The following is a 10,709-nucleotide window of genomic DNA, read 5'->3' on the forward strand; positions in this document are numbered from 1 at the left end:
AGGGAGCAGTTGTTGGTCGGGGTAGCACTATCTCGGGAGGTGCTACAACAGCACGGCTGGATTCTAAATATTCCAAAGTCACAGCTGGTCCCTACGACACGTCTACTGTTCCTGGGGATGGTTCTGGACACAGAACAGAAAAAAGTGTTTCTCCCGGAGGAGAAGGCCAAGGAGCTGTCATCTCTAGTCAGAGGCCTCCTAAAACCAAAACAGGTGTCGGTGCATCACTACACGCGGATCCTTGGAAAGATGGTAGCTTCTTACGAAGCAATTCCATTCGGCAGGTTCCATGCAAGAACCTTTCAGTGGGACCTGTTGGACAAGTGGTCCGGATCGCATCTTCAGATGCATCGGCTGATAACCCTGTCTCCAAGGACCAGGGTGTCTCTGCTGTGGTGGCTGCAAAGTGCTCATCTTCAAGAGGGCCGCAGATTCGGCATACAGGACTGGGTCCTGGTGACCACGGATGCCAGCCTTCGAGGCTGGGGTGCAGTCACACAGGGAAGAAACTTTCAAGGACTATGGTCGGGTCAGGAAACTTCCCTACACATAAATATTCTAGAACTGAGGGCCATTTTCAATGCCCTAAGTCAGGCAAAACCCCTGCTTCAAAACCAGCCGGTACTGATCCAGTCAGACAACATCACGGCAGTCGCCCATGTAAACCGACAGGGTGGCACAAGAAGCAGGATGGCGATGGCAGAAGCCACAAGGATTCTCCGATGGGCGGAAAAATAAGAATTTACTTACCGATAATTCTATTTCTCATAGTCCGTAGTGGATGCTGGGGACTCCGTCAGGACCATGGGGAATAGCGGCTCCGCAGGAGACAGGGCACAAAAGCAAGCTTTTAGGATCACATGGTGTGTACTGGCTCCTCCCCCTATGACCCTCCTCCAAGCCTCAGTTAGGTACTGTGCCCGGACGAGCGTACACAATAAGGAAGGATCTTGAATCCCGGGTAAGACTCGTACCAGCCACACCAATCACACCGTACAACTTGTGATCTGAACCCAGTTAACAGTATGATAACACAGAAGTAGCCTCTAAAAAAAGATGGCTCACAACAATAATAACCCGATTTTTGTAACAATAACTATGTACAAGTATTGCAGACAATCCGCACTTGGGATGGGCGCCCAGCATCCACTACGGACTATGAGAAATAGAATTATCGGTAAGTAAATTCTTATTTTCTCTAACGTCCTAGTGGATGCTGGGGACTCCGTCAGGACCATGGGGATTATACCAAAGCTCCCAAACGGGCGGGAGAGTGCGGATGACTCTGCAGCACCGAATGAGAGAACTCCAAGTCCTCTTTAGCCAGAGTATCAAATTTGTAAAATTTTACAAACGTGTTCTCCCCTGACCACGTAGCTGCTCGGCAAAGTTGTAAAGCCGAGACCCCTCGGGCAGCCGCCCAAGATGAGCCCACCTTCCTTGTGGAGTGGGCTTTAACAGTTTTAGGCTGTGGCAGGCCTGCCACAGAATGTGCAAGTTGGATTGTGCTACAGATCCAACGAGCAATCGTCTGCTTAGACGCAGGAGCACCCATCTTGTTGGGTGCATACAAGATAAACAACGAGTCAGATTTTCTGACTCCAGCTGTCCTTGAAATATATATTTTCAATGCTCTGACAACGTCCAGTAACTTGGAGTCCTCCAAGTCGCTAGTAGCCGCAGGCACCACAATAGGCTGGTTCAAGTGAAAAGCCGAAACCACCTTAGGGAGAAAATGAGGACGTGTCCGCAGTTCTGCCCTGTCCGAATGGAAAATCAGATATGGGCTTTTGTACGATAAAGCCGCCAACTCTGAAACTCTCCTGGCTGAAGCCAGGGCCAGTAGCATGGTTACTTTCCATGTAAGATACTTCAAATCTACCGATTTGAGAGGCTCAAACCAATGAGATTTGAGAAAATCCAAAACTACGTTTAGATCCCACGGTGCCACTGGAGGCACAATTGGGGGCTGTATATGTAGTACACCCTTGACAAAAGTTTGTACTTCAGGCACTGAAGCCAATTCTTTCTGGAAGAAAATTGATAAGGCCGAAATTTGAACTTTAATAGACCCCAATTTTAGGCCCATAGACAATCCTGCCTGCAGGAAATGTAGGAATCGACCCAATTGAAATTCTTCCGTTGGGGCCTTCTTGGCTTCACACCACGCAACATATTTTCTCCAAATGCGGTGATAATGTTGTGCGGTCACTTCCTTCCTAGCTTTAATCAAGGTAGGAATAACTTCCTCTGGAATGCCCTTTTCTTTTAGAATCCGGCGTTCAACTGCCATGCCGTCAAACGCAGTCGCGGTAAGTCTTGGAACATACAAGGTCCCTGCTGAAGCAGATCCCTTCTTAGAGGTAGAGGCCACGGATCTTCCGTGAGCATCTCTTGAAGTTCCGGGTACCAAGTTCTTCTTGGCCAATCCGGAGCCACTAGTATTGTTCTTACTCCCCTTTTCCGTATAATTCTCAGTACCTTTGGTATGAGAGGCAGAGGAGGGAACACATACACTGACTGGAACACCCACGGTGTTACCAGAGCGTCCACAGCTATTGCCTGAGGGTCTCTTGACCTGGCGCAATATCTGTCCAGTTTTTTGTTGAGGCGAGACGCCATCATGTCCACCTTTGGTTTTTCCCAATGGTTCACAATCATGTGGAAAACTTCCGGATGAAGTCCCCACTCTCCCGGGTGAAGGTTGTGTCTGCTGAGGAAGTCTGCTTCCCAGTTGTCCACTCCCGGGATGAACACTGCTGACAGTGCTATGACATGATTTTCCGCCCAGCGAAGAATCCTTGCAGCTTCTGTCATTGCTCTTCTGCTTCTCGTGCCGCCTTGTCTGTTTACGTGGGCGACTGCCGTGATGTTGTCCGACTGGATCAACACCGGCTGACCCTGAAGCAGCGGTTTCGCCATGTTTAGAGCATTGTAGATCGCTCTTAGCTCCAGTATATTTATGTGAAGAGACTTCTCCAGGTTTGACCATACACCCTGGAAGTTTTTTCCCTGTGTGACTGCTCCCCAGCCTCGTAGGCTGGCATCCGTAGTCACCAGGACCCAGTCCTGTATGCCGAACCTGCGGCCCTCTAACAGATGGGCACTCTGCAACCACCACAGGAGAGACAACCTTGTTCTTGGTGACAGTGTTATCCGCTGATGCATGTGCAGATGCGATCCGGACCATTTGTCCAGCAGATCCCACTGAAATATTCGTGCGTGGAATCTGCCGAATGGAATTGCTTCGTAAGAAGCCACCATCTTTCCCAGGACTCTTGTGCATTGATGTACTGACACATTTCCTGGTTTTAGGAGGTTCCTGACAAGTTCGGATAACTCCCTCGCTTTCTCCTCCGGGAGAAACACCTTTTTCTGAACAGTGTCCAGAATCATTCCCAGGAACAGCAGACGTGTTGTCGGTGTCAATTGAGATTTTGGAAGATTCAGAATCCACCCGTGTTGTTGAAGCACTACTTGGGTTAGTGCTACCCCGACTTCCAGCTGTTCTCTGGACCTTGCCCTTATCAGGAGATCGTCCAAGTAAGGGATAATTAATACGCCTTTTCTTCGTAGAAGAACCATCATTTCGGTCATTACCTTGGTAAAGACCCGAGGTGCCGTGGACAAACCAAACGGCAGCGTTTGAAACTGATAATGACAGTCTTGTATCACGAACCTGAGATACCCTTGGTGTGAGGGGTAAATTGGGACATGCAGATAAGCATCTTTTATGTCCAGGGACACCATGAAGTCCCCTTCTTCCAGATTCGCTATCACTGCTCTTAGTGACTCCATCTTGAACTTGAATTTCTGTATGTACAGGTTCAAGGATTTCAGATTTAGAATAGGTCTTACCGAACCGTCCGGCTTCGGTACCACAAATAGTGTGGAATAATACCCCTTTCCCTGTTGTAGGAGGGGTACCTTGATTATCACCTGCTGAGAATACAGCTTGTGAATGGCTTCCAATACCGTCGCCCTTTCTAAGGGAGGCGTTGGTAAAGCAGACTTTAGGAACCGGCGAGGGGGAGACCTTTCGAATTCCAACATGTAACCCTGAGATACTATCTGCAGGATCCACGGGTCCACCTGTGAGCGAGCCCACTGATTGCTGAAAATCTTTAGTCGACCCCCCACCGCTCCTGAGTCCGCTAGTAAAGCCCCAGCGTCATGCTGATGGCTTTGTAGAACCCGGGGCGGGCTTCTGTTCCTGGGCAGGGGCTGCTTGCTGCCCTCTCTTACCCTTTCCTCTGCCTCGGGGCAGATAAGACTGTCCTTTTGCCCGCTTGTTTTTATAGGAGCGAAAGGACTGCGGCTGAAAAGACGGTGTCTTTTTCTGTTGGGAGGGAGTCTGAGGTAAAAACGTGGATTTGCCGGCAGTTGCCGTGGCCACCAGATCCGATAGACCGACCCCAAATAATTCCTCTCCTTTATATGGCAATACTTCCATATGCCTTTTGGAATCCGCATCACCTGACCACTGTCGCGTCCATAAACTTCTTCTGGCAGATATGGACATCGCATTTACTCTCGATGCCAGAGTGCAAATATCCCTCTGAGCATCTCGCATATAAAGAAACGCATCCTTTAATTGCTCTAAAGTCAATAAAATACTGTCCCTATCCAGGGTATCAATATTTTCAGTCAGGGAATCCAACCACACTACCCCAGCACTGCACATCCAGGCTGAGGCTATTGCTGGTCGGAGTAAAACACCAGTATGTGTGTATATACTCTTCAGTGTAGTTTCCAGCCTCCTATCTGCTGGATCCTTGAGGGCGGCCGTATCAGGAGACGGCAATGCCACTTGTTTTGATAAACGTGTGAGCGCTTTATCCACCCTAGGGGGTGTTTCCCAGCGCGCCCTAACCTCTGGTGGGAAAGGGTATAATGCCAATAACTTCTTTGAAATTAGCAGTTTTCTATCGGGGTTAACCCACGCTTCATCACACACGTCATTCAATTCCTCTGATTCTGGAAAAGCTACAGGTAGTTTTTTCACCCCCCACATAATACCCCTTTTTGAGGTACCTGCAGTATCAGAGATCTGCAAAGCCTCCTTCATTGCCGTGATCATATAACGTGTGGCCCTATTGGAAAATACGTTTGTTTCTTCACCGTCGACACTAGATTCATCTGTGTCGGTACCTGTGTCGACTGACTGAGGTAAGGGACGTTTTACAGCCCCTGACGGTGTCTGAGACGCCTGAGCAGGTACCAACTGGTTTTCCGGCCGTCTCATTTCGTCAACTGACTTTTGTAATGTACTAACATTATCACGTAATTCCATAATTAAAGCCATCCATTCCGGTGTCGACTCCCTAGGGGGTGACATCACCATTACCGGCAATTGCTCCGCCTCCATACCAACATCGTCCTCATACATGTCGACACACACGTACCGACACACAGCAGACACACAGGGAATGCTCTTATCGAAGACAGGACCCCACTAGCCCTTTGGGGAGACAGAGGGAGAGTTTGCCAGCACACACCAAAAGCGCTATAAAATGTATATAAACAACCCTAAAAGGTGTTGTTTCTGTTATATGCGCTTTAAATATATAAATATCGCCAAAATATGCCCCCCTTCTCTTTGTTACCCTGTTTCTGTAGTGCAGTGCAGGGGAGAGTCCTGGGAGCCTTCCTCACAGCGGAGCTGAGCAGGAAAATGGCGCTGTGTGCTGAGGAGAATAAGCCCCGCCCCCTTTTCGGCTGGCTTTTCTCCCGGGTTTTGAGATATCTGGCCTGGGTTAAATACATACATATAGCCTCAATGGCTATATGTGATGTATTCTTTGCCATAAAAGGTATTAATTATTGCTGCCCAGGGCGCCCCCAGCAGCGCCCTGCACCCTCCGTGACCGTTCAGTGTGAAGTGTGTAGCAACAATGGCGCACAGCTGCAGTGCTGTGCGCTACCTTCATGAAGGCTGAAGAGCCTTCTGCCGCCTGTTTCCGGACCCACGATCTTCAGCATCTGTAAGGGGGATCGGCGGCGCGGCTCCGGGACGAACCCCAGGGTGACCTGTGTTCCGACTCCCTCTGGAGCTATGTCCAGTAGCCTAAGACTCCAATCCATCCTGCACGCAGGTGAGTTGAAAATCTCTCCCCTAAGTCCCTCGATGCAGTGAGCCTGTTGCCAGCAGGACTCACTGAAAATAAAAAACCTAAAAACTTTTTCTAAGCAGCTCTTTAGGAGAGCCACCTAGATTGCACCCTGCTCGGACGGGCACAAAAACCTAACTGAGGCTTGGAGGAGGGTCATAGGGGGAGGAGCCAGTACACACCATGTGATCCTAAAAGCTTGCTTTTGTGCCCTGTCTCCTGCGGAGCCGCTATTCCCCATGGTCCTGACGGAGTCCCCAGCATCCACTAGGACGTTAGAGAAATCACGTGTTAGCACTGTCAGCAGTGTTCATTCCGGGAGTGGACAACTGGGAAGCAGACTTCCTCAGCAGACACGACCTCCACCCGGGAGAGTGGGGACTTCATCCGGAAGTCTTTCAACTGATTGTAAACCGTTGGGAAAAGCCACAGGTGGACATGATGGCGTCCCGCCTAAACAAAAAGCTAGAAAGATATTGCGCAAGGTCGAGAGACCCTCAGGCGATAGCTGTGGACGCTCTAGTGACACCGTGGATGTACCGGTCGGTTTATGTGTTCCCTCCTCTTCCTCTCATACCAAAGGTACTGAGGATAATAAGGAGAAGAGGAGTAAGAACTATACTCATTGTTCCGGATTGGCCAAGAAGAGCTTGGTACCCGGAACTTCAAGAAATGATCTCAGAGGACCCATGGCCTCTGCCGCTCAGACAGGACCTGCTGCAGCAGGGGCCCTGTCTGTTCCAAGACTTACCGCGGCTGCGTTTGACGGCATGGCGGTTGAACACCGGATCCTGAAGGAAAAGGGCATTCCGGAGGAAGTCATTCCTACGCTGATTAAAGCTAGGAAAGAAGTTACCGCAAACCATTATCACCGCATTTGGCGAATATATGTTGCGTGGTGTGAGGCCAGGAAGGCCCCAACGGAGGAATTTCAGCTAGGTCGATTTCTGCACTTCCTACAGTGAGGGGTGACTATGGGCCTAAAATTGGGTTCCATTAAGGTCCAGATTTCGGCTCTATCGATTTTCTTCCAGAGAGAACTGGCTTCACTACCTGAAGTTCAGACTTTTGTTAAGGGAGTGCTGCATATTCAGCCCCCTTTTGTGCCTCCAGTGGCACCTTGGGATCTCAACGTGGTGTTGGATTTCCTAAAGTCACATTGGTTTGAGCCACTAAAAACCGTGGAATTGAAATATCTCACGTGGAAAGTGGTCATGCTGTTGGCCTTGGCTTCGGCCAGGCGTGTGTCAGAATTGGCGGCTTTGTCATGTAAAAGCCCTTATCTGATTTTCAATATGGATAGGGCAGAATTGAGGACTCGTCCCCAGTTTCTCCCTAAAGTGGTATCAGCTTTTCATCTGAACCAACCTATCGTGGTGCCTGCGGCTACTGAAGACTTGGAGGCTTCCAAGTTGTTGGACGTAGTCAGGGCCCTGAAAATCTATGTTTCCAGGACAGCTGGAGTCAGAAAGACTGACTCGCTATTTATCCTGTATGCATCCAACAAGCTGGGTGCTCCTGCTTCAAAGCAGACTATTGCTCGCTGGATCTGTAGTACGATTCAGCTTGCACATTCTGCGGCTGGACTGCCGCATCCTAAATCAGTGAAAGCCCATTCCACAAGGAAGGTGGGCTCTTCTTGGGCGGCTGCCCGAGGGGTCTCGGCTTTACAACTTTGCCGAGCAGCTACTTGGTCGGGGTCGAACACATTTGCTAAATTCTACAAGTTTGACACCCTGGCTGAGGAGGACCTAGAGTTTGCCCATTCGGTGCTGCAGAGTCATCCGCACTCTCCCGCCCGTTTGGGAGCTTTGGTATAATCCCCATGGTCCTTACGGAGTCCCAGCATCCACTTAGGATGTCAGAGAAAATAAGATTTTACTCACCGGTAAATCTATTTCTCGTAGTCCGTAGTGGATGCTGGGCGCCCATCCCAAGTGCGGATTGTCTGCAATACTTGTACATAGTTATTGTTAACTAAAGGGTTATTGTTGAGCCATCTGTTGAGAGGCTCAGTTGTTGTCATACTGTTAACTTGGTATAGTATCACGAGTTATACGGTGTGATTGGTGTGGCTGGTATGAGTCTTACCCGGGATTCAAAATCCTTCCTGATTGTGTCAGCTATTCCGGGCACAGTATCCTAACTGAAGTCTGGAGGAGGGTCATAGTGGGAGGAGCCAGTGCACACCAGTTAAGTTAGACCTAAAGCTTTCTTTATAGTTGTGCCCAGTCTCCTGCGGAGCCGCTATTCCCCGTGGTCTTTACGGAGTCCCAGCATCCACTACGGACTACGAGAAATAGATTTACCGGTGAGTAAAATCTTATTTTTTATAGTTTAAACCAGGCATGTCCAAATTGTGGCCCTCCAGCTGTTTTGAAACTACATATCCCAGCATGCCCTTACACAGTTTTGCTGTCAGAGAATGCTATAGCTGTGTCAGGGCATGCTGGGATGTGTAGTTTCTCAACAGCTGGAGATCCGCAGTTTGGACATGCCTGGTTTAAACAAATAAAAAAATGTTTAAAAAAACTGTACGGTTTGGGGGTGGTGATGAATCGGACAAAAGGGGAGGTGGCAGGGGGTTACGGAGAGCAACTGGGGTGGATTATGAAGGAGTTGAGTGGCGGAGGAGCTGGATTGGTCAAGCAAGGGGTGGGGCCAGACAAAGCAGGGGAGGGTGTGTGTATATCATACAAATTACAGGGCACAAAAATAAAATAAATAGTAATTGGGAGTAATCTAAAGTTTAAACTGACAGTTTTTTCCTGCTACTTCCTGTTTGGCTAATGTGACAGTTTTATAACTTGGGGAGAAATGTAACAGAGTGCGAGATTTGGTAAGGTTTTGCACTTTTTTTTTTAAAGTGGCAATCATTTACACAGCAAGATCAACAAGGTTTTGCTGTGTAAATGATTGCCACTTAAAAAAAACTGCAAAACCTTACCAAATTTCTCACTTTCTGAAACTCTCACTCTATTACATTTGGCCCTAGGCGTTTGTTTTGTTAGATAGAGCTTGTCCCAGTGTAGTGCCTTTTGGGGTTAAAGTTTTTCAGAAAGTTACAGGTTTTTTTATTTTATTTAGTACAATATGCCCCATTTTAAAGATAGGGCATTTCAATTTGTTGCTCATGCTCAGTAGCCGCCTGCAGGGGGTGTACTCAGAGTAGCTTCAAATGGGTGTACAAATATTGCCGACTTTGAAGCAATACGATCTGCCTGTTTCTGCCCGGATGTAGATGAATATTAAGGGTAAATTCATATAAATTCATGTGTTGGTGGTGCACCCAGAGTCAGTGTTGTATTAACAGTTATACAAAAGGAGAAAGAAAGAATACTCTTTTGTGGGTGCACTCTTAGAAACAGTCAAAAGGAGACTATAGTATTGAAATATTAAAATATAAAGATTTAATGATACATTGTTAAAGTAAAACAGTTGTTGTATCCAACATGGACATAATAACAGAATTAAACACAATGGCTTAAAGTCCGTCACTCTAGAGGTCTCTCATTTATTAGCAAACGCTTATAAACCCTGAACAGGGGGACCAAATGTGTAATATTCGTAGTCAGTACCAGTCACCGAAATGAAGAACAGGTGTCATATGAACCTAAATAGGGTGTATTTGCTACTGTGTGAACAAGAGTAGATAGTACCAATAGCTGAAAATTGCGGTAAAGACGTTACAGGAAGAATTATTATGATAAAGGAATAGTACAATGGAAGGTAGAGATCGATATAAAGACTTAGAAAAGAGAGGTAAATCTGCTGTCAGCGTTAAGGTGCATACACACTGAGCGCTTTTACCCACTGCCCAGAGATGTCAGCGGGGGTGAACGGCTTTCCATAGCAGGACGCTCACCCCACCGTTCATCTACTGGTAATACCAGTAGATGAATGGCGGCCGCTAGCGATGAAGCGGGAGCGCGCATCAGCACTCACCGCTCATCGCTTGTGCATACACACTGGGCGGCTTTGAGCTGAAAGTAGCTCAAAACCCCAAAAGTGACCCGCTCTCAGCTCAAAATCGCCCAGAGTGCATGGGCCTTTAGGCTCAAAGCGTATAAATCACTTCGGCCTCTACTACACTCGGTCTTCCTAGGGGGTCACCCACCCTAGTACTGGCCAAGCCCGCACTGCTTCGCTTCCAAGATCAGAGGGAATCGGGCGTTTACAGTGTGGTATGATAGTAGGGGTACAAATACCCTGGTTGCTCTGGGATCACTGATGAGAGTTCACATAAGAAATTCATAGAAATGAATCAGAAGAAAAAAGCAATAAGGAGTGAAAAGTAGAATGGATCTGCTGCCAGCGTTAGGAAAAGGCATTAGGGTGAACCTATCTCTGGATCACTGGTGAGAGTCCAGAATAATAATAGAGAAAATTGGTGGAAGACAATTGTACTTGTTAAAAAAAAAAAGGGAATATACAAACGGGTTCAGAAACGTTTGACTGAGATTGTCAAAAATCTGCTATATACCCAGAGCAATAGCTAGCGTAAATATAAAAGTAATCCTATTGATAGTAAGTGCCAATAGGCATATGATTAGAACACCTGGATATATCACAGAAATGTTGGTATAGAATTGGTATAAA

General features: G+C 47.7%; 1 pseudogene; it reads right to left on the reverse strand.

Annotated features, from left to right (window-relative positions):
• Window positions 1-10,190: 10,190 nt before the first annotated feature.
• Window positions 10,191-10,308, reverse strand: LOC134982039 (5S ribosomal RNA; annotated as a pseudogene).
• Window positions 10,309-10,709: the final 401 nt, after the last annotated feature.

The sequence above is a fragment of the Pseudophryne corroboree genome (genome assembly GCF_028390025.1).
Source record: "Pseudophryne corroboree isolate aPseCor3 chromosome 10 unlocalized genomic scaffold, aPseCor3.hap2 SUPER_10_unloc_1, whole genome shotgun sequence".
Classification (NCBI taxonomy): Eukaryota; Metazoa; Chordata; class Amphibia; order Anura; family Myobatrachidae; genus Pseudophryne; species Pseudophryne corroboree.